At 43.6% G+C, this 21514-nt stretch overlaps 1 long non-coding RNA gene across 1 annotated transcript in view; it reads right to left on the reverse strand.

Annotated features, from left to right (window-relative positions):
- Window positions 1-4691: 4691 nt before the first annotated feature.
- The window catches only part of LOC134420867 (uncharacterized), a 41303-nt gene continuing 24480 nt past the window's right edge, over window positions 4692-21514 (reverse strand). The window contains exons 3-7 of the long non-coding RNA XR_010028460.1: window positions 16611-16735; window positions 13500-13607; window positions 6449-13322; window positions 6014-6108; window positions 4692-5533 (exon numbers count right to left, since the gene is read on the reverse strand). This is a non-coding gene — a long non-coding RNA (uncharacterized LOC134420867). The remainder of the gene's footprint in view (window positions 5534-6013; window positions 6109-6448; window positions 13323-13499; window positions 13608-16610; window positions 16736-21514) is intronic.

The following is a 21514-nucleotide window of genomic DNA, read 5'->3' on the forward strand; positions in this document are numbered from 1 at the left end:
ACAATCAAATTCAGCGTGCTGTACTCCAAAATATATGAGCATGTGTCAAAGTAGGAAGGCTCACAACAAGGGGTTGTCTTGAGCGGCCTGTTTATGTCTCCATTCCTCACCCTGCCTCCTCCCTCGTCTCTGTTGCCAAATGCAGGTACACAGCCCTTTTCAAAATACAGCAGAAACCAAGGAAATAAAAATTCTTGAAGTCATTCAAATATGAATTCCTCCCTCATAAAGAAGGCCACCCTCTTAGTACCCTGTCAGCCTGTGCACTGACAGTTGTCACCCCTGCAGAGCAGGCACCAGATGGGTAAAGGAGGGTAGTTGTTCTTTTTCCTTCTCTAATAGATGCATTCTGAAAACCCGAGGAGGTTGTTTTGAGCTGCTTGATAGTTTTTGCCTGCTGTATTGCTAAAGGAAGGCCAGTGAATGGCACAAGAACTGCTTCAAAACAAAGTAATAAACTGGGTGAAAACAAGGGAGATTGCTCCTGGCTCAAGATGACAGTAACCAGTGACCCTCAATGACCCCAAGGTATTTACTTGTGAATAAATCTCTCCATTTCAGTAGTCCCAAATCATAATGCCCAATTTAACCCAGAGAAGGTTTTCAAACCTTCTAGCCTGCTTGAGCAATATCCTTCAAACCAAAGAGGCCATTCCCTGAGCCAAGATATAGCAAAGTCATTCTTTGGTTTTGAGTGAAATTTTTGTTTGCTGTTTGTTTGCAGTTTTGTTGCTGTCTCCCCTTTCTTTTTTCCTCATCTCTCCCCCCTAACACCACCCAAATAGACAATTTCAGGTATGCTACTTTTTTGAAATGTTTTAGCAATATGTTTGCAAAATTAGAAAGGGGGAAACCTTAATATTTCTACTCTGATATTGCATGTATCTTTTTTCTTGGCTGGTCTTAGCTGCAATTTTCTCTATGCGTGTATTCTGAATGTAAATATCTTGGTGTAATTCCAATGTGTACTTGTTTAATGCAAGAACATAAGACCTAAACATAATGTAGATCTAGGAATCAACAAAAATTGTGTTATTATTTTGAGTGAAGCACGACAACAAAATCAGAATTCAAACCCTCTCCTCTTCTCTCAAACATAGAATGAAGCAGTCAGTTTAAAAGCTTTTTCTCCCCCATCCCTGATCTTGCAGACCTGTTGGCTAGCAAGAAGACATATGCTAATCTTTCAGTAGAAGAGCTTTTAGTTCTTTGTCTGCTTGTTTGGTGACAGTGACAGAACTTCAAGTGTTGTGGTGGGCTGGCAGCGCTCAGTGGGGATCTGAGGTGCTGGCGGGGATTTCTTGAGCTTTGTCCTGCAGAGCAGACCATCAGTTGTGTCAGCCTCATTCTTGGGTGTGTGAACTCACAGACCTTTCTTTACTTTCTGGTTCAAGCCTCCATTGGAACTCCACCAGGAAGGGCATCACAGGGAAAAACAAGGATTATCACTCTGCTCTGCCTGCTGCAGAAGACAGGATCTCCTTGCCTGGGTAAGGTGCTCTCTGTAGAGCTGTAGGTGACACCTCAAGTCTTCACCTTCCCTAAGAGAACTGGGAATGCTCACTGGGATGCTGCACTTTTTTTTTTTCCTTACTAAACTTTCCAAGATGTACTGAGATCTGAACTCTTGAGAGATGGTGACAAATGTTCAGTGTGTCCTCCTTGCTTTCCTTCCATTTTTACAAATCTCAGGCTTCGTCCTCCTGAATTAGGATATCTATTTCCAGAAGAGCAACAGTGGATTTCAATCTCTGATGTATTTAATGAGAAATTATAAATTAATAGGGCTTCTTCCTGGAAGATCTATGCTAAATCTGTGTGGGATCCTTAAGGACTGCATAGTCAAAATAATTGACTGTGTGTATGGCTGTAATAAACACAATTTAATCTAGGAACATCAGGACAGTCTAAAATATATTAAAGAACCCCAACAAAACACTAAAATCACATGGCAAAAGGGTTTAATGTGTCCTCGGCAGACCTGGCTATGCCAAATTTAATTAAAGAGTTCTATTTGTGTCAATAAATTATCATCCAAGGTAAAATAAAAGTCATTCAAGTCATTAAAATTTAATTTTATTTAGATACACAATTAGAGGGTTTATCCTATTGCAAAATAATTCAGCCAAGGAATCAATGCTAGCACCAAGTACAAGTGAATTTACAAACAATTCAAACAGTCTTCTGACACTAACTGGCTACAGGTGAGGACAGAATGCTTCATATAAATGGCATATACATGTACATACACACAGACAAATGGGTATCTCTGTAACTATTTCCTGAAAGTCATTAGCTGAATGCTACTGTAATACTACTAAAACTAATAACTGTTTTCTTACAGAAGTGGCTGAAGGCAGCTTCAGAAATTAGACAAAGCAAAAAAAACCAAAACCAGAACCACAAACCCAAAAAACAAAACAAACAACAACAACAACAACAAAAATACTCAAAAACAAAAAAAACCCCCAGCATTTATAATTTTGTCTGTCTGCATCTCTCCATTTTATAAAAAGTGATGCTTTAGCCCTGTGCTTGTTTTGTACACTTTTCCAGTAAAATATAGATGAAATCAGGTCAAGAAAGTGGACCAAGAATAAGCCTAATGGGCTCTTGCAAGAGAGCTCTCCACCTCTGCGTTGCTGCAGCAGGGATGGAAAGCATTCCCAGAGCTGCCATCTGTGCCAGGATGTGCCAGGATGCCTGCTAACCTGTGCTAAGGGCCTGGCTGTGGAGGATGGGCAAGATGTGCTCATGCATATTTTATCCAAGAGGCCTTGACAAACCCACCAGAAAGTGAATCACAATCCAGAAGGATAATTGTTATCGCTGGGAAATTGTCACGTCATCTAACCTGAGACACCCAGTAGGTAATTAAGGCAGAAGCTGCCTAATGTGTCTGCATCGGCAAATTGGGTCACTCCTTCTTTTACCCAGCTGCAGTGATTACACATCCTGGATTCATGTTAGCTCCCTTTGGGAGTGAACATCCAAGAGGAAACTCAGGCACCTCGAGGGAACAGCATCTCCCCAGTCTGCAAAGAGAGGGCACTCTGCAAGAAAAATCTCTTGCTGCCTCCAAAAGAGACACTTCTTAAACTCTTAACTCAGCAGATTTTGCTCTCTAAACCTTTCTTTTTAGGGATAGGGAGTGGCATACATTTTCTTTTTCTTTTACAAAAAGAACCCAAACCAATTCTCTGAAGGCTGGAAAAAAAAAAGCTGTGTCATTAATATGTTCATTTTGAACAGAAAAAACACCACATATGTATACATATGCATGCACACGTGTCTGAGCATCTTTTTTTTTTTTTTTATTTTGCAGCTGCTATGAAGGGATTCTGAGGTCAATTTAGAGCTTGATGGGTTTGAGTGATCAGGAATTACCTGCTTGCCCCAGGATCTCTCCCTGGTGCCATCCACAAGACAAGGAGCATGCCTACAGCAGCTGTAAGAGGCCAATTTACTGTGGAGACCATCAGACCCCAGAGCTTTAGGAAGGAGAATGATGTTTGTAGGTGTCACATTCTCCTTCACTGAGGTCATTAGCTCTTGAGGTACAAGGAGGACAGAGGCGGGAGTTGTGTTTATGGCAATATTGTCTTAATAATATTTGTGTTTATGGTAATATGGTAATCTTTTAATGCTCAATTTCCTTTAGGATTCTACAGGGCCCCTAAAAGAAGGTAGAGAGATGGTACCAGGGACCAGTTCCTTATTTTCATTTTTATTGTGGTACTCCTGCCAGTTGGGATTGGAATTAGGGTGAGGCCAGTAACGTTTTCAAAGGGCCAGTTTGATTCTAGAGGACACAAAATCCCAGGGAAAGAACTGGTGGTGCTGTGATCAAGGCCATAGTTTCTCTTTTACCATAGGGAATGATACCTTGGCTATTGGCAGGCATAGAGGATGGGGTGCGCTTGGATCCTGTAGTTTTACTTTAATTCATCATTGTAGGGCTTTCAATAATGTAAGGACAGCTGGTGTGAGCAGAGGTAAAATTACATGCTCCTTTAGGGAGGGAGGTTATCTCCTCTATATAAATAACATTAGGGTTTGTGTTGGGATTATAGTTACAGTTTGGAGAGTATAAAGTACCAGAGGCACAACTCCTTCTTGCAATATGCAAAGCCTAAAGACATAGTGAGAGGATTTGTGTTGAGAAGAGAAAATTCTCTTCGAGCTCTTTTCCAACACAGATTGGTTCCCTGACTTACAGCAGTGATCAGGGTTTGAAGGTCTGGGAAACCTTCATGAACCCAGCATTCTGCTGAGTGCTACAGCAGTGATACAGCTACAGAGAAGAGAAAGACTGGCTAGGGCCCTTCCTCCTTTGCATGCTCTTTTACTGCAAGGATTAGCGCCCTGGTATCAGACTCAGCTGCAGGGACAGGGTGTGCAAATATCAACCCCCATATTGCCCCATATTACCCCGTTCCCCACCATCCAGAGGCAGAATGCAGCAGATTTCTGCAGTGATCCATACCCTTTCAGAGTAGGAAAAGGTGTAAGGCCTAAAGCATCAATAGACAAGCCTGTTCCCACTTCTGGTGAGATGAAGGAAATAAACACTGGTGTTGGCATGACTGGACTGGGCCCTTAGGCTTGGCTCTCTCCTTCTGCAGGGACCCATCACTTGGACTAGCAATCAGAGGAGACAATTTATATTTTTAAGAGCTGTTTGTGTCAGAGTAAGTGTAGAGACCAATGCTCTGTTTTATTGTGGGGATTGCAGCCCGGGATACAATTAAAGTAAAGATTTGAGCTGGGATTATCTTTACTCTCTCCTCAGCTTTTTCCCTTGCTTTCTGCAGTGCCTGTGTGGTAGTTCATTCCTTCTGGAGTAAATCAATCATCTCCCCCCCAGAGGAAATCTGAGCATGAGTGATGGGGGAACAGCACACACAGACTTGTGGCCACAGATGTCATCATATTCAGCTCTTCTCTCCCAGGAAAAGCCAAGCAGTGTCCTCAGCAGGCCCTGAAGCCTCCTGCCTTGTCCTGGGGGACCAATCTCATGCCCTTCACACAGGCACCACTGAGGTGTACGTGACACAGCCACCTCTGGCACTTAAAGCACTTTGGATTAACCCCCACTCCAACACATAACAGTGAGTTTATGTCTCTCAGTCACTGGGGCTGCCTAGTGAGAGGACTTTGGAGTGAGTGTCCTGGCCACCCCATGGCAAGGGCACAGCCCTGAGCACTGCAGGCACGAGCGGTGTTGTCCCAAGCAGTGACACATCTGTCCTGTGCTCCTTGCAGAGACAACAGTGAGAAGGGAATTTGAACTGCTTGGGAAAGAAGCTCCGGAGGTCTTCCTCCTTGCATTGATGACTGAGATGACATTTGGTGCTTAGTCAGGTGTTGTTATAGACCTCTTTCTTCCCACAGCACTTCCTCCCTTCACACACTTCTGATTTTATTTTCTGGTCCATGTTTGGTTTTGCTGCACAGTGACACAAAACCATAGGGCAGTCTACGTAATACCAGGATAACCCGGTTCAGAAAAGAGGGTAACAATATTACTATCCTGGAAAAAACAAAGGAAAAGAAAGTGATTAAAATTATGACTTTATAATTGTAATTGATTTAAAGTTAAAGCAACTCAAAGCATTTCTGTGCACTGAAAAAAAAATCTCCGTTTTTGTGGTAATTTTCTGCCTCAAGTCTTCTCTTCTGCAGGCTTAACACATATGAAGCAAATATCAACTCTTAACAGCACTTCATCTCTAACACTGCATGACTACTACTACAGTCAAGCATTTGTATGCTATCCTCAGGTGAGCATAGGTGTGTTCTAACTCTTTAGAAACAATTACACATTAGTGGAAAAGTAAAGATGGCTTGGGGTAAAATTCCAGCCGAGAGTCAGAATCTCCTGCTTACTGTAGCTGCTTCAGGACTTCCCCCCACACCACAGACACAAAGCCATGATGCAATAAGCAATTCCCAGTCCAGCAGGTACAGAGGAGTTTGGGGTCTGTTTAGACAAGGAAATAAGGTTACTTACCAAAGCTTGTGGTGCAACTAGTGATGCACCTCTGGCATTTGTGGTTTGTGTTTCTAGCCCCCAAGCTGTATTTCCTTTTTCTTCTAGACAGCTGCCTTCATCCACATGGAAAAAGAATGCATGAGGTAAGATTTATTCTGGTTGTAAACCAGTTCAGTCATCTGTGGTATTGGTGACAGTGGTGAAGAGAACTTGTCTTTGAACACTAAGGTAGCTTTGTGCATACAAACATTCTTGATAGTGAGCATCAGTTGAAGAGACACAACTTACATTCATACAAAAGAGACAAGGCTTACATTCCTGGTTAAAAGAGCTATCTTCCCACCGTACAAAATAAATCAACATTCCTGCTAAATCAGCTATCTTTCCACCATTCGACATACAGCAACATTCAGGAGAAGACAGAACATTTGCTGAGTTTTTCATTCAACCCACATTTGTGTTATGCGTAGCTCCAGTCTTTTAGACCATACACAGCTTTCTTGAATACTGTTGGGCAGGAGGGCTCACTGTAAAAAATCCAGGAATGGTGTGGCTGAAGAATGAACCTTTTATCTCTTCCTCTTCAGGGGCAAGTGTTGGTTGGATATGCAATTATGTATCTCTCACATTCAGCTGCATTCAAAATCCTTTAAAAAGAACAGTGGTAAATAAGGCTGGACTCACTCTGGAGGAAGCTTTCTGATCACAAATTCAAGGAGCACAGATATATTTTTATTTATCTTTGAAACACTGATTACCAGGAAGCAGAAGTGTTTTTAAACACTTTATTTCCAGTGTCCTGAGGTTTTTAATGGAAAGGGAAAATTATGAAGGTCATGTATTAATATTTCATTGGCCATGAATCAAGACTGGTTGGCTGGCCAATGTTTTATGCCTTCCCACCTGTGCAGAATTGCCATTGTCCTCCATTAAGGACCTGATTCCCATTAGCTGCTTGTGACGGATGGGGGGAAGGGGAACATGTTGTGTGTGCAGTGCTGGAATAGGGAATGAGATTTTTGCAACCTTTCATTTAAAAAAGAAATCCTTGGGGGTCTGTGAATGGCAGGCTGTACTAGAGATCTCTCAGAGGCGTTCAGACCTAATGGCACGATGACACCAGAGCTAACCTTTCTTCACCAACCTCCTTTGTGTCAAGGGCTGACATGGCTGATTTCAGAAAGCAATGATTGCTTCTCCCCTTGCTTTAGTCTGTTGTGGAAAAGGCTGGTTGGAAATCACTGTTTGCTGTTTTGATTGAATGCATCAGGACTCAGGGTATTTCTTCTTTCTTTAAAGGCAGACATTAGTATGCTGGCTATCTGGAGCTCACTATGGAAAATATTCTGGTTGGGGTAGACTGCCTGCCAGGAAAGACTGATGGTTTGGTTCAGTAAAGAAAATTAAACTAAAATAAGATCTGAATCTGAAGCTCTGGCCCCAGCCTGAGCTGAGATGTATTTCTGTTTCTAAAGGAGTCCTAAAAAAACTTAATTTAATCCTAAAACCAAAAGAAAACATTTTGTATTTGAGCTTATTTTTTTCTGATGCTGGCTGAGGTCAAAACAAGCAATGTCCACAGAATGACATTCAAAGATTTTTGCCTTAAAGAAAACTTGGGAAAAAATCCTATCTCTTTCCAAAACAATTGTTCTTATGAGGCTGTTGGGCTAATTTTGCAGACATGAGAGTTGCAACTAATCACATTAAAATCAGACTGCCTGATGCTACCTCAGACACATGTTGAGTCCCTGAAACCATAAGAGCTCTTATCCAGCTAGCAGTGCCCTCAAGAAGAGTCAAGCACCCATGTGAAAATCACGTTTTTCTGGATCTGGGCTGCCAAAGTTTACCCAAGCTTTGCTACAGTCAACATTTTCACAGCACTCTCTGGGTACCTTCCCTCTCCTTGCAGTCTTTCTCATGTTCTTGCAACTTTTCAGTCATTTCCAGGAGTTTATCATTTAGCTGTGACTCCATATCCTCTGTCCAGCTGGTCCATATGGACCACTTAACAGCTTTCCTCCTGTCAACATCCCTGGGCAGAGATAGCACGGATGGAAATCCTGCTTTCTGCAGCAGTAACTTCTGGGGATCATCTGCACCATAAAGGGTTGGATGATGGCAAATGACAGCCAGGAAGCTGCCTTTCCATGGCTCCTGAGGAGGCCGGGACAGAGAGAAAAGATGCGCTACAGAGAGATACATTTTCCTAAGGATGTCCCAAAAAATTACACCATACTGTGTTATGAATGTCCACAACTGGATGTCCCTGCCACCTCCACACTGTAAACAAACAGGATTTGAAGTGAGTGCAGGCAGAGGATATCCTGCCTTTACATTGTCCCACAGGTTTTCTAGAACATAAACATTAGCAGTAGCACTTGTGCAACAGGGCACAAGAGTATTAGCACAAGGGTTTGGACAAGAAACAGAAAACATCTCTCACTTGAAAGGCAAATACATAGATTAAAAAGTAGGTCAGAAAAGTATGTGTACTTACTCCAGAACACATTAACATCAGAACTGGTTGTATTATTAATTAAAAAAATAGATGAATAATTGGGTAGAAGAGAGAAAAAATGACAGCTTCTCAGACATCTTTTACAGTAGAAAATGAGGAAGGTAGCAAGGGATACATCCATCCAACTGTTACAAAAAGAGAAATGGTGAAAAAAATCTATAAAAGCTTCCCTTTTATTGTTTTTCTTACCTCATTTCCAGTAGTTTTCCCATTACCTCCTCTGCTCAGGGAATCCTTCTGCTTTTCTTTAAGGTGTTTTTCCTCATGTTATTTTGCATCATATATTTTTATTAAATCAATTGCCATGATATTTACATCATATAGCTTAATTAAAGGGAAATTATTTTGCTGAGGAGCCTGATGGTGGAAGAATGGAATCAAGCAATTTCACTAGAAGACTACCTTCTTCATAAAGCCATTCATTTCCATGTTTAGTCCTTGGGAAACAATAAATGGAATGCTATTATACTGCCTAGAAAATATGACACTTTGGAACATCTTAAATGTTTATGACAAGTCCACCACACTATGCTGAAATGATCTTTTTTAATAACTCTGGTTAGAAAAAAAAAAAAAAAAAAGAAAGGAGGCCTATTTTAACAAGGGCTGGGATGCTAATAGGTGGCAATTAATTGTCCACAGATGATTAGGGGGAAAATCAGGCAAAAGAAAAATTTTCCAGGCCATCACTTCTGCTGAGAACATCAGGATTTCAAACAGTAGTAAAAGTTAAAAAATTTTACTGGTGAAATAAAAAGATATTTTACTCATTTGCCTCCACTACGATGTCAACTCTGCCATACTTACTGCATACAGCAGCCATGCTGGAAAACTGATAATTATACTTCTACCTCTTCTCATCATTTCATGAACACTGGGTATAATTAGTTTCTGTGGCACCGTGCCATGCTAGGCCCTTGTGTATAAATGCAGAGAGTGCTGCAGTCCCACTGTGCTTGTTGTCTGCATTCCAGGGGATGTCCCAATGACAATTGCTTCCAGAGGATGCATCATGCCCAATACTGCTGATTTTCAAAGTGATGAAATAGCAAGTTTAAACCAGTTTTGGACAGGAAGCTCCAAAAATTTTTCCATATTCCTCCCTTACTTCTTCCAAAATTCCTACATCCTCCCCCTCTCTATCATGTACCCTATGACAAAATCCTCAGCAAGACCATTCCTTGCATTTAAAGACATGGGGAATAAAAGGATGCTTCTCTATTACCTGCTTCCAGCCTCTACTCTGAAAGCTTAAGAGAGAATAGTTTTGATATCGGCTTTGGCTCCACCACATCCCTGAGTATGAATTTTCTTGGTGCTGCTGGAAATGAAATTCGTGATAAAGCAGCACAATACCACAGTACACAGCACCAGGGCCCTCTGTTGTTCTTGAGGCAAAGGAGAGTGACACCACACATGGCTGAAGGAAGCTGTGGTGCCACCCATGGTGTGGGCAGGTGTCCAGGTCAGTGCATGGGTGCTGGGGCTGGGACACCGACTCAGGAACAGCCTTTCTCACCACCCCTCATGCCCTCTTTTCTCTTAGTGGCTTCACTTTCCCTGTAAAACCTTCCCTATAGGTTGCTTTCCTTCTTAGGTTTTTTCCTTTCTTCTTTTTCTTCTTCTTTTTCACTCTCTCTCACCTTCAAAGCGTTTATATGCTGTGGTAGTGAGAGAATTTGTTTAATGTCATAGAAAACAAGTTGTGTTTTGGGGTTTTTTTGGCTATTGACAGCAATTGGTCTTCTTTATGCAGGCAATAAAAGAAAGAAAGGGAAAATGAGGGAATCTGCAGTAGCTGCTAATATCTCATAACCATTTTTTCACTGTGATGAATTAGCTTCAACAGACAACTCAAACAGCCTGCAATGTGATTTTTAACTTTGGCCTGCTACTTTGAGAAAGCATTGACAGCAGAACAAAGTACAGGCTGCACTGAAACCAGGCACACCTGAATTAATCTCAGCTGTGTATTGATAGAAACAGTGCATTGTAAGTAACGTGGAGTTTGGTTTTACTCCCAGTTTGCTTGATAACATTAGCTCTCTAGGGCTTTATTGCTGAAAAGGAGACATTCCTGATTTTCTATCATTTGTGGTTTTGTTTTTCTTTTTTTTTTGGCAAAAATGAAATGGGAGTATACAGAATTTTCCTTGCCTTAACTAAACATCTCAATTTCAGTATCTTCAAACTTTCTGAACAGTTTTAATTTTTATTATTCATAAATAACTATTTTCATGGGATAAGGTTCACCTGTGGATCTCATTGCCTTTAGTGCCAGCAGGATGAGTGGATTGAGATAAGGACTGGAAAAAGTCACATGCACATATAACAGGCTCACCACTGTTATGAGAGAGACATAAACGACAGAAACTTGGGCAGATGCTGTAAATGCGATGTTAGCTCTGGGTTTCTGGGCTTCCCAGCTCGGGGGGATTGGATTGAGCTGACCTGTGCCTGTAGATGACACTTTCTCAAGCCAGTGCTTCAGCTGGGAAGTGCAGTCCCTTGCCCAGCTGACCTGTCAGGTGTTGCCTGACTAGATATATAGGGTGGTGAAATGTTCTCTTTTAAACCCTTATAATGATCCTGCAGCGATGCCAGATTCCACATTTTTGATGAGTGTGCTCTGCCTGGTGATGGATGGATTCAGAGGGAAAGCAAAGGCTTTCCCCTCTGGGGAAATATCTGAGTGAGCTCTTGGAACTCACCACGATGCCAGAGCGAGTCTGCCCTTATCTAACACTGCACTGAGCCAGGGGCAGCAGCCCCTTCCCTGCTCCCACAGTGAGGATGTCTCCTTTTAATGCCTCCTTTGCTTTCCAACAGCTGTTTAGGCAGGGAAGAAGAAGAGAAAGAAAGGGGAGAAAAGGAGGAAAAACTCCCTATGCTGAGGCACTCTGGAGCCACTTTGTAAAAGGGATAAAATGTCAGTGAGAATGTCAAGTCTATTGCAGGTAGAAAAATTTAAGGAAGCAGCTATCCAATGCTTCCAGTCAAAATGGGCAATATTGAGGAGATTTTAATTTGCTTATAGGTGAGAGACGAGGAGGTGAACACAGGAAGGGCTTTTTCTCTTCACTCAGCGAAAAGGGCAGCAGAAACTGAGTCATTTGGGACTTTCCCAACTTTCACCTCCAGGCATTAAATTCCTTCCCCTTGCCATTACCACTCCAGAGTCTTTCTAAAGGGCCTGAGTTCCCAATTTCCTTTAAACTGCACAGGATAGGCAAGGCATAAATTTGGACATCTGTCCTAATCCTGAAAATCAATGTGAAGGAAATTTTAGGTCAGCTACAATTATTTCCTACTGTCCATAGGTGCTGGGAAGCTGTGTGTTGGTCCCATGAAACTGCTGCCCAAAGCAGAGTAGGCTTTACAAAGTCTAAATCTACTTCTAAAGACATAACACCTTCCTTTCATCAAGGTTATGAGATTAGGCTCCAAATTTACAAAGGCTGAGGTTCACAGGAGCAGGATTGGACAGTAACTCAGGTAGAAAGGGATCTCCGGTTGGCCTCTGGCCCAACCTCCCTGCTCAAGCTCAGACAGCTTTAAAACCAGGTCAGGCTACTCAGAGCTTCAGCAAGCTGAATTTTTAGCATCTTTGAGGATGGAGAGCCTGCTGGATCCCTGGGCACCTCTTCCAGTGTTTAACCAACCTTGTTGTGATGCTTGCTCCCTTAAGATCTATCTGGAGTTTTCCAAGTCCCAGATGCATCTTGTGGCCTCTTGTCCTGTCACTTTGTGCCTCTGGGAAGAGCCTGGCTCCATCTTCTCTACACCCTCTCATTGGACAGCTGCAAACAGCAATGAAGTTCTCCTTCTGCCTTTTCTGATTGAGGCTGAATAAATCCCATTCCTGCAGAGTTACAGCTGGAAAAGGGCTGGAAAGGATCTGCCAAAGGAAAGGCAGAAACTTCAACTAACAGTAGGGAGCTGTGTTAGGAAGAGTTTCCATTGGGTGAAGGGACATGGCCCTTCTTCGCTTAGCACTGGTGAGGCCACACCTGGAATGCTGTCTCCAGGAATGCAGGGATGCTCCCTAAAGGACAGGAGAAGTGAAAGCCCAGAGCTACGGTGAGATGGGGCTGGGAGGAGAAAGAGAACGGAAGCTGCAAACAGCACCTTCTGCTGGGGGTCAGGCTAGGGTGAGGGCTGATGGAAAGGAAAAGCTGAAACCTCCAGCCCACTGGACATGTGTAGTGGGGCTGAAAGAAACTGCCCAAGGAAAATGAAAGCTAATAGCAGAATCCATCTCTGAGGAATACTGAGTATCTGGGCAGTGGGGACACTGTCTTAGGAGTCAGTCACTGGCCAGGATTGAGAAGTCAGTGGTTAGGGCTGAGGGAGAGAAGGAAAAAACTCAGAGCTATCTTTGGTGTGGGGATGGACAGGGACTGCCACAGCATCCTGAGGGTGGCAAAAATAGTCAGGCATAGAGAGCCTTTTATTGTTGAGAGGCTGAGTTGGTTACTTGGAGGCCCAGGATAGGATTAGGATAATTGCTGAGGGGTAGAGAAAAGGGGAAAATTTACTCTGAGTGGGGCTGGAAAATGATTCCCCAAGTAAAGCATGGGGTTGATGCCTGTTTTCATTGAGATTTACCACTGATGTTTTTGCTGTATGCCTCAGGCCCTTGTCAATGCAGTCTTGCTTGAGATTTCTTGCTGAAAATACAGAATACTCCTGCTTCTCTCCACACAAAATTCACCTTCTCAGCCACTTTCTGCTGCAGGGAGAGTTGTGTCATGGTGATGCTGGGACCTTTCCATCTTCCTAGCATCTGCATCAGGCTCTCAGCTGCTCGGTTTGACATGCAGAATGAAAAGAAAACAACATAAAGGAATCAAAACACTCTAAAACACCCCCTTAGGGCAGAGGTAGAGCATTTATGGAATAATGTCTTAAGTCAGAACAAAACATTAAATTGTATATTAGGGGTGGGAACTGGAGGCTCAAACCAAGTTTTTCTCCTACCAATTGCAGTGGCTGCTGCTGTCCCCAGGTGTGTGCCTGGAGGAACACAGGTCCCAGACGTCCCAAAACAGGCAAGCCTCAGCATCAAGGGACTGAAGCATCAGTGCCCTGCAGGTGAAAGATATTTTTGAAGAGATTTCATAGAGTTATAGGCCAAAATTTTATAATGTTGATCCCTCATCCAGCACCTGAGTTCAAACTGGGTGCTAGATCCAGCAAATTCTTTGCACACAAGAGGAGCTTTGAGTTCACCAAAATCAGCAGGAAGGCCCTGAAGGATCTGGCACCAGATAACTCACAGAACAGAGTTGGAAGGGACCCACAAGGATCATCAAGTCCAGCTGTTTAGTGAGTGGCCTGTACAGGGATCAAACACACAACCAGCATCATGCTCCAAGGAACTGCCCTAAGCCCAGGCTCTGGACCCAGGGATGTGGTGGCATGAAATGTTAGTGGCCATGGATGCCTGTCCATGAGATGTTAGTGGCCATGGATGCTTGTCCATGAGATGTTAGTGGCCATGGATGCCTGTCCATGAGATGTTAGTGGCCATGGATGCCTGTCCATGAGATGTTAGTGGCCATGGATGCTTGTCCATGAGATGTTAGTGGCCATGGATGCCTGTCCATGAGATGTTAGTGGCCATGGATGCTTGTCCATGAGATGTTAGTGGCCCATGGATGCTTGTCCATGAGATGTTAGTGGCCATGGATGTTTGTCAGCACTCCAAGGACTCTGCTGCTGTGCAGCAGTGCCTGTGGCATTGCAGGTTTGTAGGGTTTTGTTTTCTTGTCATGCAGGTCATTCAGGGGTTGGGTTTCCAGCCTGGCTGGAGAGAAGTGCTGAGGGACTGCAGGACAGGTGCCAGCAGGAAGGAAATATCCTGAACTGCTTTTTCCTAAGGGAAAACCTATCCTGCCACTGCCACCTGAGCTCTCACCTCCTCCACTGGAGGCTGTTTTTCCTTCTCTTACCTTCTTCCGCCTCTCCTTTAAGCCCTTTGGATGCCATCCAGTGACAAGGGACATTCCAGTGGCTTCTTTTGGAATTCTATGATTCCTAACCCGCCCAGATGGGTCAAATCCACACATAGCATTAATATTTAGTACACAATAGCTCTATACTCATCACACTGACTGAGCAACACGGTACTGTCAGTAGATGCACCTTACTAACCAGCCTGTGCTCCTTGGGATGGGAACAGGAGTGATGTCTAGGCAGAGAGCAGCATTTCTGTGGGAGATCCTGTGGCTGTGAGTGCTCCCCCTGCACTGCAGAGGGGCTGCGTTGGTCTCTCCCTGCTCCCGGCCCCAACAGTGAAGAGCAGCTCCTAGCTCAGCTAACAAGATTTCCCTGGGAAGTCCTCCCTATCTGAGACGGCCTTGGGGAAAGCTGGCTCCAGGTGAGGACTTTCCTAAGTGCATAAATCAGAGGAGAGCAAATGTCCAACTGTGACCGTGGTCACAAGGGTTTTCAGGATGAGAGACGAGAATGTTGATTCCATGATCAGAAGGCTTGATTTATTATTTTATGATATATATACTACATTATAACTATACTAAAAGGAAATAGAAAGAGCAGTTCTCAGAAGGCTAGCTAAGCTAAGAATAGAAAAGAATGAATAACAAAGGAGCTCTCTCCAACTCTGTCCAAGAGAGCTCAGTCCTTGATTGGCCATTAATTGTAAACATCCAATCACAGGTGCACCTGTTGCATTCCACAGCAGCAGATAACAATTGGTTACATTTGTTGCTGAAACTTCTCAGCTCGAGCAGGAAAAATCCTAAGAAAGGATTTTAATGAAAAGATGTCTGCAACATCCAACTGGTGTTCAATAGGGCCAGCAGCCCTTTGTGGGCTGTTTTAGAGTCCCACTCTCTCCCTTGTGTTTCTTCCATCTCCTTGCACTGAGCCCAGAGACTGTGCAGTTGCATGGGGATAACACCACTGGAAAATTAATCTTTCCAGGGGCATAGGGGTGTGTTTGCAATCACTCCATCCCATGAGTGGTTGCATCATGGATCAATCAATGCAAGGGAGCAGAAAAGCAGCAGTGGGCCCAAGGGGAAGGGGCAGGATACAGCTGTCCTTTCCAGAGCAGTGGGCTACTTGGCCAGATTAGGAATGTCAGCAAAAAGGAGAACTTAATTCTCCTGGGAGTTTCTGCCATGCCTTCACAGCCACTGAAGTTCCATGCAGCTGCTCTTCAAAGGAGAAGGCACTGTGGTGGAAGGAAAGCCAGGGCTGGGAGACTCCCTGGTCTCCCAGATGTGAAGAGACAAAGTCTGGCTGAGATTCCCTGTGCCAGGCCAGGGGTTGAGTGCACTGGGCTGGGAGCAGGGGTTCTGTCAGGGCTAAGCCTCAAGCTGCTGGTTTAGCTGCACTGGTGAAGGGGGACAGGGAGCACAGGGACCAAATGGGGTTCCCCAGAACTGCCCCAGGGACACAGCATAGCCCTGGGCCTCCCACCTTCCCAAGGACATCTAGTATGACTTATCCAGGGCCAAGTACCAGGACAGGGATACAGGCAAAGTGGATTATCTGAACTGGTAAAGTCATGCCATGCAGAATATCCCTTCAAAAGTGGCTTCAAGAGAATAAAAGGTAATTTCATTTTCCACTGCGCTACAGAGTATCAAGCTCTAAGTTTGCCAAATACATCTGAGTTAACAAAACAGGAAATTTCTTGAGAGACAGAACTTCCTCAGGGCCCCAAAGACAGAACCAAAATGACTGACATTTTCTCATACTCTCTGTCATGTGTTTGACAAAAGCAGCATAATGTAACCCCCTTTACCTGCTCTCAGGAGAGAGGAATGGCCTGTATAATGAGAAGATAAAGAAAAATTGAAGGGCTTGTAAAGGACATTGGTGAATCCCAAAAGCTAGGAGGTGTTCATTATCAGTTATCAGTGCATCAAGACACTCCTGAGATGTGCATCTTTGGAGGAGGCCTGTTATGAACTCTGTTGGGAATGACGAAATTCAGAGCTCTAACTCGCCCTGATTTAAAAATACCTTGCAAGGGTTTGAGAAGGTTGTGTCTTTTATTTTGTCTTCATTTGCAAGAAGACACCAACAAAGTTATGAATCAAAAGTTGCATGGCTTACCTTGATGCAGTGATATTGAGCAGTTGTGTGTTCTGATACACTTATCTGATGCCTTCAGCTCTCTCAGCCATGCCAGCTCCAAAGCCGCAGAAAATTCCCATCTCTACAGGACTGTGTGAATTCATCTGAAGGAACAGGGCAATGACTGCATAAGTCTCTCTCAGCTATGAACAAAGAAAGATGCTAGATGCTGTCTGTGCCCTTGTGGATGGATCATGGCACATAAAGGTCCCTCTTGCAAACTAATTTTGCCATCCAGGACTTTTGTCCATTGGATGATACTGCCTGAATGAAATAGTGAAAACCCTACTTCGATGTGAGTTAGCCACTTGCTTGCTTTCCAAGGAAAATTCCAGCATATCTTATAACTAACCATTTCATACTGTCAAAAATTAAACTAAATACAAATAAAATTATTCACCCAATTATTCAGCCAGGCTGAACACTGGTACACACAAATGTATACCAGATTAGGAAAAATACCAGCTTAGGAAATTTTACCTACAGGAACAAAGTTATTTTTATTTGATAACCAAGGAAATCCTACTGGACCCACTTCCTAAACTTGTCCTGGCAGAGGTCAGTGGGGATTTTTCTGTGTCATTCAAAAAGCCTTTAATTACTCTTTCCTTGCATAGGACTTCCCTGTAAGCATAAGCAGGTTAATTACTTCCTGACTAGTAACTGCTTCTTCTTATTATTAATTATTTAGAGATTAATTATGAGGCATTGCCTCTCAGGGATGTGTGTGAGCTATAATAGGCACCAATACAGACAGACTCTGCCCTGAGGAGTTTCCAATCTCTTCTTTTTAGTTGTATGACCAACGAGATGTAGCTTCATTTACACAAAACAAATGGAAAAGACACCCACCTCTCTAAGGCTGAGGGAGCAGAGGGTATGGGTAACAGAGGTGGGTAACACAGGAACTTTGTACACCTGTGTGACACGTTCACATCCCAAAGACTGGGAGCAGCTACAAATACTCAACCTCAGAAGGCTGTTCTGTGAGAAATACACACCCAAACCTACATCCCCGGGTGGCTGCCCTTAAGGGAATGCCCAGAGAGCACAAGTGGGATTGAACACGGGGATCAAAAACCAGCCCCGTCCAGACTGAGACCACAAGATGCTAGCAGGGAAAATTGCTGTCCATCCTACATCCCTGCTCCAGCTCTGGATGTGAGCTCTGACTGCTGAGAAGCTCTTAAACACCCAGCCTGCTCTGAGGAGATATCCCAGAAATAGCATCCGAGCGTTCCTCAGCTGCTGCCAGTCTGCGCCGCAGTCACACGGGGAGCTTCCAGGCAGGAGCCCTGCTCCGCTGCCCACGGACGCCTCTCCCTGCCCACACCCTGCTAAATGCAGAGGGTGAGCAGTGTTCCCACTACCAGGCCACACTCGGAATTACAGAGAAGAGGCTTCCCAAGGGCTGCTCTTCTGCCTCTGGAGCTGCTAGCGAGGGGAGTTCAGATGCATCAGAGCAAGACAGTGCGCAGCAGGCTGTCAGACTTGACACCAGCTAGGGATTTCACTGTTTAAATCCTGACTTCAGATTCAATCTGTGCAGCAACAGGCAGAGAAGGAAGCAGCAGGCAGTTTTTTCCAGTACTTCCAAAGTCCAGGTACCCAGCTGTTCCACCCACTTGCTGGTCCTTCCTATTTTTTTTATTCAGACAAGCAATTGAAAACAGTTTCACAGCTTAGCAGCTTCTGTGTAAAAACAAATCTGCTCTTCTACACAATTAAGAATTCACTAAATCAAAGTCGCAGCATCGTGAGTCTGGTGCCCTTTTAGAGGGTCTGGTGAAGCTGCTCCATGGTTCAGTGCCTCTGTGAAGCAGAGACTTTTCCTTGGCATCCTGAGGTATGGAAAGCAGCAAGCAGCCTCCTGTGCAAACGAGGCTGCCCTACTTTCTGTAAACGACTGCCCCTCAACCATCCTCACCAGACAGTCTGATTATATTTCTCATATTGCAACACAGATGTTCTTAACTTGTCATCTGCACCAGGAACACCAGCCAAGTATTCCAGCTGTATAATAGCTTTTTATTGCTGATTGAAGAGTCTCAGTATAAATTATTTCCCCTCATATCCCATCCCTGGAAATCACACAAACATCACACAAGGCAGGGAGTGATGCATTTAGAACCACCTCTGCAAAGTGCCACAGCAATGTTTTAAGGAGGGTTGTCTTAGTCCAAGTGTGAGCAACTCTGATTTGCAGAGCTCCTTCTGCTGAGAAGATACATGGGAGAAGTGTCATTGCTGGGCACACTTGGATTTGGAGGATCCTGCTCTGCTCTTTGGGAATTCGTGATAAAAGGCAAGTTATCCTGTGATGATTTGTTGCCTTTAATCTAAAATCAGCAATGCTGAATACAAGGAGATAAGTAGGAAAACAGAAAAACCTGGAAGACCAACAAGGGAACAAACAAATGTCTTTGTAAGGAGTAGGGGTTGATTAGTTCCTCCCAGGATAAGAAGCAAAGCACATAAAGCAAAGCTTGCAGGTTTTCAAAACAAACACATGTAAATAGTGTTCACCACATGCCTAAGGAGGCTGTGGGTATTAATTTCTACATGGCTCAAAAAGGAGGGGGGTGGCTACTTGAAAGCAAAATCCATTGAGGGATGTTAATTATACACATCTGACAACACATCTGAGCTAGGAAATATCTGACCTGCAATTTTTTGTTGCATTCCTGTACATTTTTCCTGTTCACCCACTATTTTCACATTATCCTCTGTAAGCCCTCTCAGGAATGGGATATCACACTAGACATACCTTTTTTTTTTTAATCCTGGAAGGCAATAGTTTTAGTCCTTAATATGGATACATCCAGTGAACATTAAAAAAAAAAGCACTTTCAGCTCATCCAAGTCTGTGGTGCGTACCATGGTAAGAGGATCCAAAGAGCATTTCTCCTTGCAAGCTATACCACCCAGAGATAAAGTCCAGTTGTTGGGGCTGGCACTGATGCTCCTGGCAGATCACACTACCAGCAATGTGATTATGTACATCACCAGGGACTCAAGAGTTTGCTTTGCAATTCTGCTCTGTGAAAGTGATACCTGTGGAAATACAGGAGCTTGCCCAGAAATGTCTGCAATGCAGGTGGTCCCAATTTTTCACCAAAATCTCTTTGGGATTGGAACACTTCCTAGGAACGTGCCAGAGTCTCTTGGACACAGGCATTTAAAATATTTTGTTGGTGATGTTTGATATAGTTCACAAAGATTCTGCTTAATGTGTTGCTGGTCCTTTTTTTGTTGTTGTTATTTATTGGCTGACCAAGGAGGACTGGAGGAAACCAAGATCTGTTCCACTTTGCTCTCCTTCTGTGGCTTTACCACCAGGAAAAGCTGAAGGTTTGTTCCTCAAGCCAGGATGAGACAAGAGTATAAACTGTTACCCAGTGCACTAATAATCAGCACCTTGTGAGTCCTGCCACCTACCCAGTCTGAGCAAGCCGAAAAACACAATTTTACTGAAAATTTTTACTTATTTCCTAAGGAAACTAGATTCACTACTAAGCTTTCTGATAGTATGTCTGCGGTTCTGCCACAAGCAGTCACTTCTACAATCACACTTGAAGCTGATGTCCAGCTGTAAGAGTGAGAAAGATTTGGAAAATCTGAAGTTCCTGTATAATTAACAGATAAAAGTCACTGAGTAATGAAAACAAGCATTATTGATCACCTCACTGTGGGGACAACAGCAGTGCCAATACAGCATTTACTAAACAGAGAGTTCAATCTCCAGACAGCTCCTTAGGAAACCACATCTCATTGCATCTGCTGCTTATGGACATATTTTAGAGGACTTAAAGACAGTGCATTTCACCACCTGCAATCCAATGATTACATGCCTTGACAAATATTCCCCACTGGTTGTATGATGAAATGAGAAAGTGGCAGCAAGGCTAGATCAGGAAACAAGCATGGAGAGCAGTTTCCACTGCTGTATGGAAGGCAAAAAAGGATTTTGCCCTGAAAAGCAGAAAAAACATCTTGAGTGAAACACTGGAGGGGTATCTCACAAGAAAGGAATCTGACAAAGTAGGACTGATTGAAAAAGTCCTTTTTGCTGGGGAAGAGGAGAACAACTGGGCTAGGATAAGACTTAAAATGCATCCTGATTTATCTGCAGTTAAAAAAAAAAAAAAGGTAATTCAAGTAATAGGTTTAGGTGTTACCCACTTCACTCCTGAGAGACTAAGAATTTTTTCTCCAATAAATTTCTTCTTCCTCAGGCACCACTACTGGGATAAGGACTCAACAAAACTATTCAGCAATCTCCTACCCACCAGCCATAATATACTCTCCACTTGAAATGTACAGTTTTAGGTTGCTTTAACTCCCTCACAGATATAAAAAATAAACTTAGCCATGATGAAAGCAGGCATATATGGCTGCACCATAGTTAGTTTTACAGGAGCAACCAAATTCTAGTTATATTGCTGGAAGACCATCCTGAGAACACCTTGAGTTGGAAGTGACCCACAAAGATCACCAAGTCCAACTCCTGGCCCTGCACAGGACCATCCCCAAGACTCACACCATGAGCCTGAGAGCACTGTCCAAATGCTTCTTGAGATCTGTCAGGCTTGGTGCTGTGAGCGCTGCCCTGGGGAGCTGTTACAGTGTCCTCTGGGGGAAGAAACTTCTAATACCCAACCTAATCTTCCACTCACACAGCTTCATGCTATGAACCAAAGTCCTTTACCCTGTACACTTCAATGCAGAAAATCTGACCACCTTAACCTCCTCATTTATGCAGTAAGGTGCAGTCCAGAGATTCCTTTACCAATGCCAACCCCAAGCCTTAGCTGATAAGACTTGCCTCTCAGATGAACTACTTTGGCTTTGGCTGCTGCAACCAGAAAATTTTCAATTCTTGG

This window comes from Melospiza melodia, chromosome 1 (genome assembly GCF_035770615.1).
Source record: "Melospiza melodia melodia isolate bMelMel2 chromosome 1, bMelMel2.pri, whole genome shotgun sequence".
Taxonomy (NCBI): Eukaryota; Metazoa; Chordata; class Aves; order Passeriformes; family Passerellidae; genus Melospiza; species Melospiza melodia.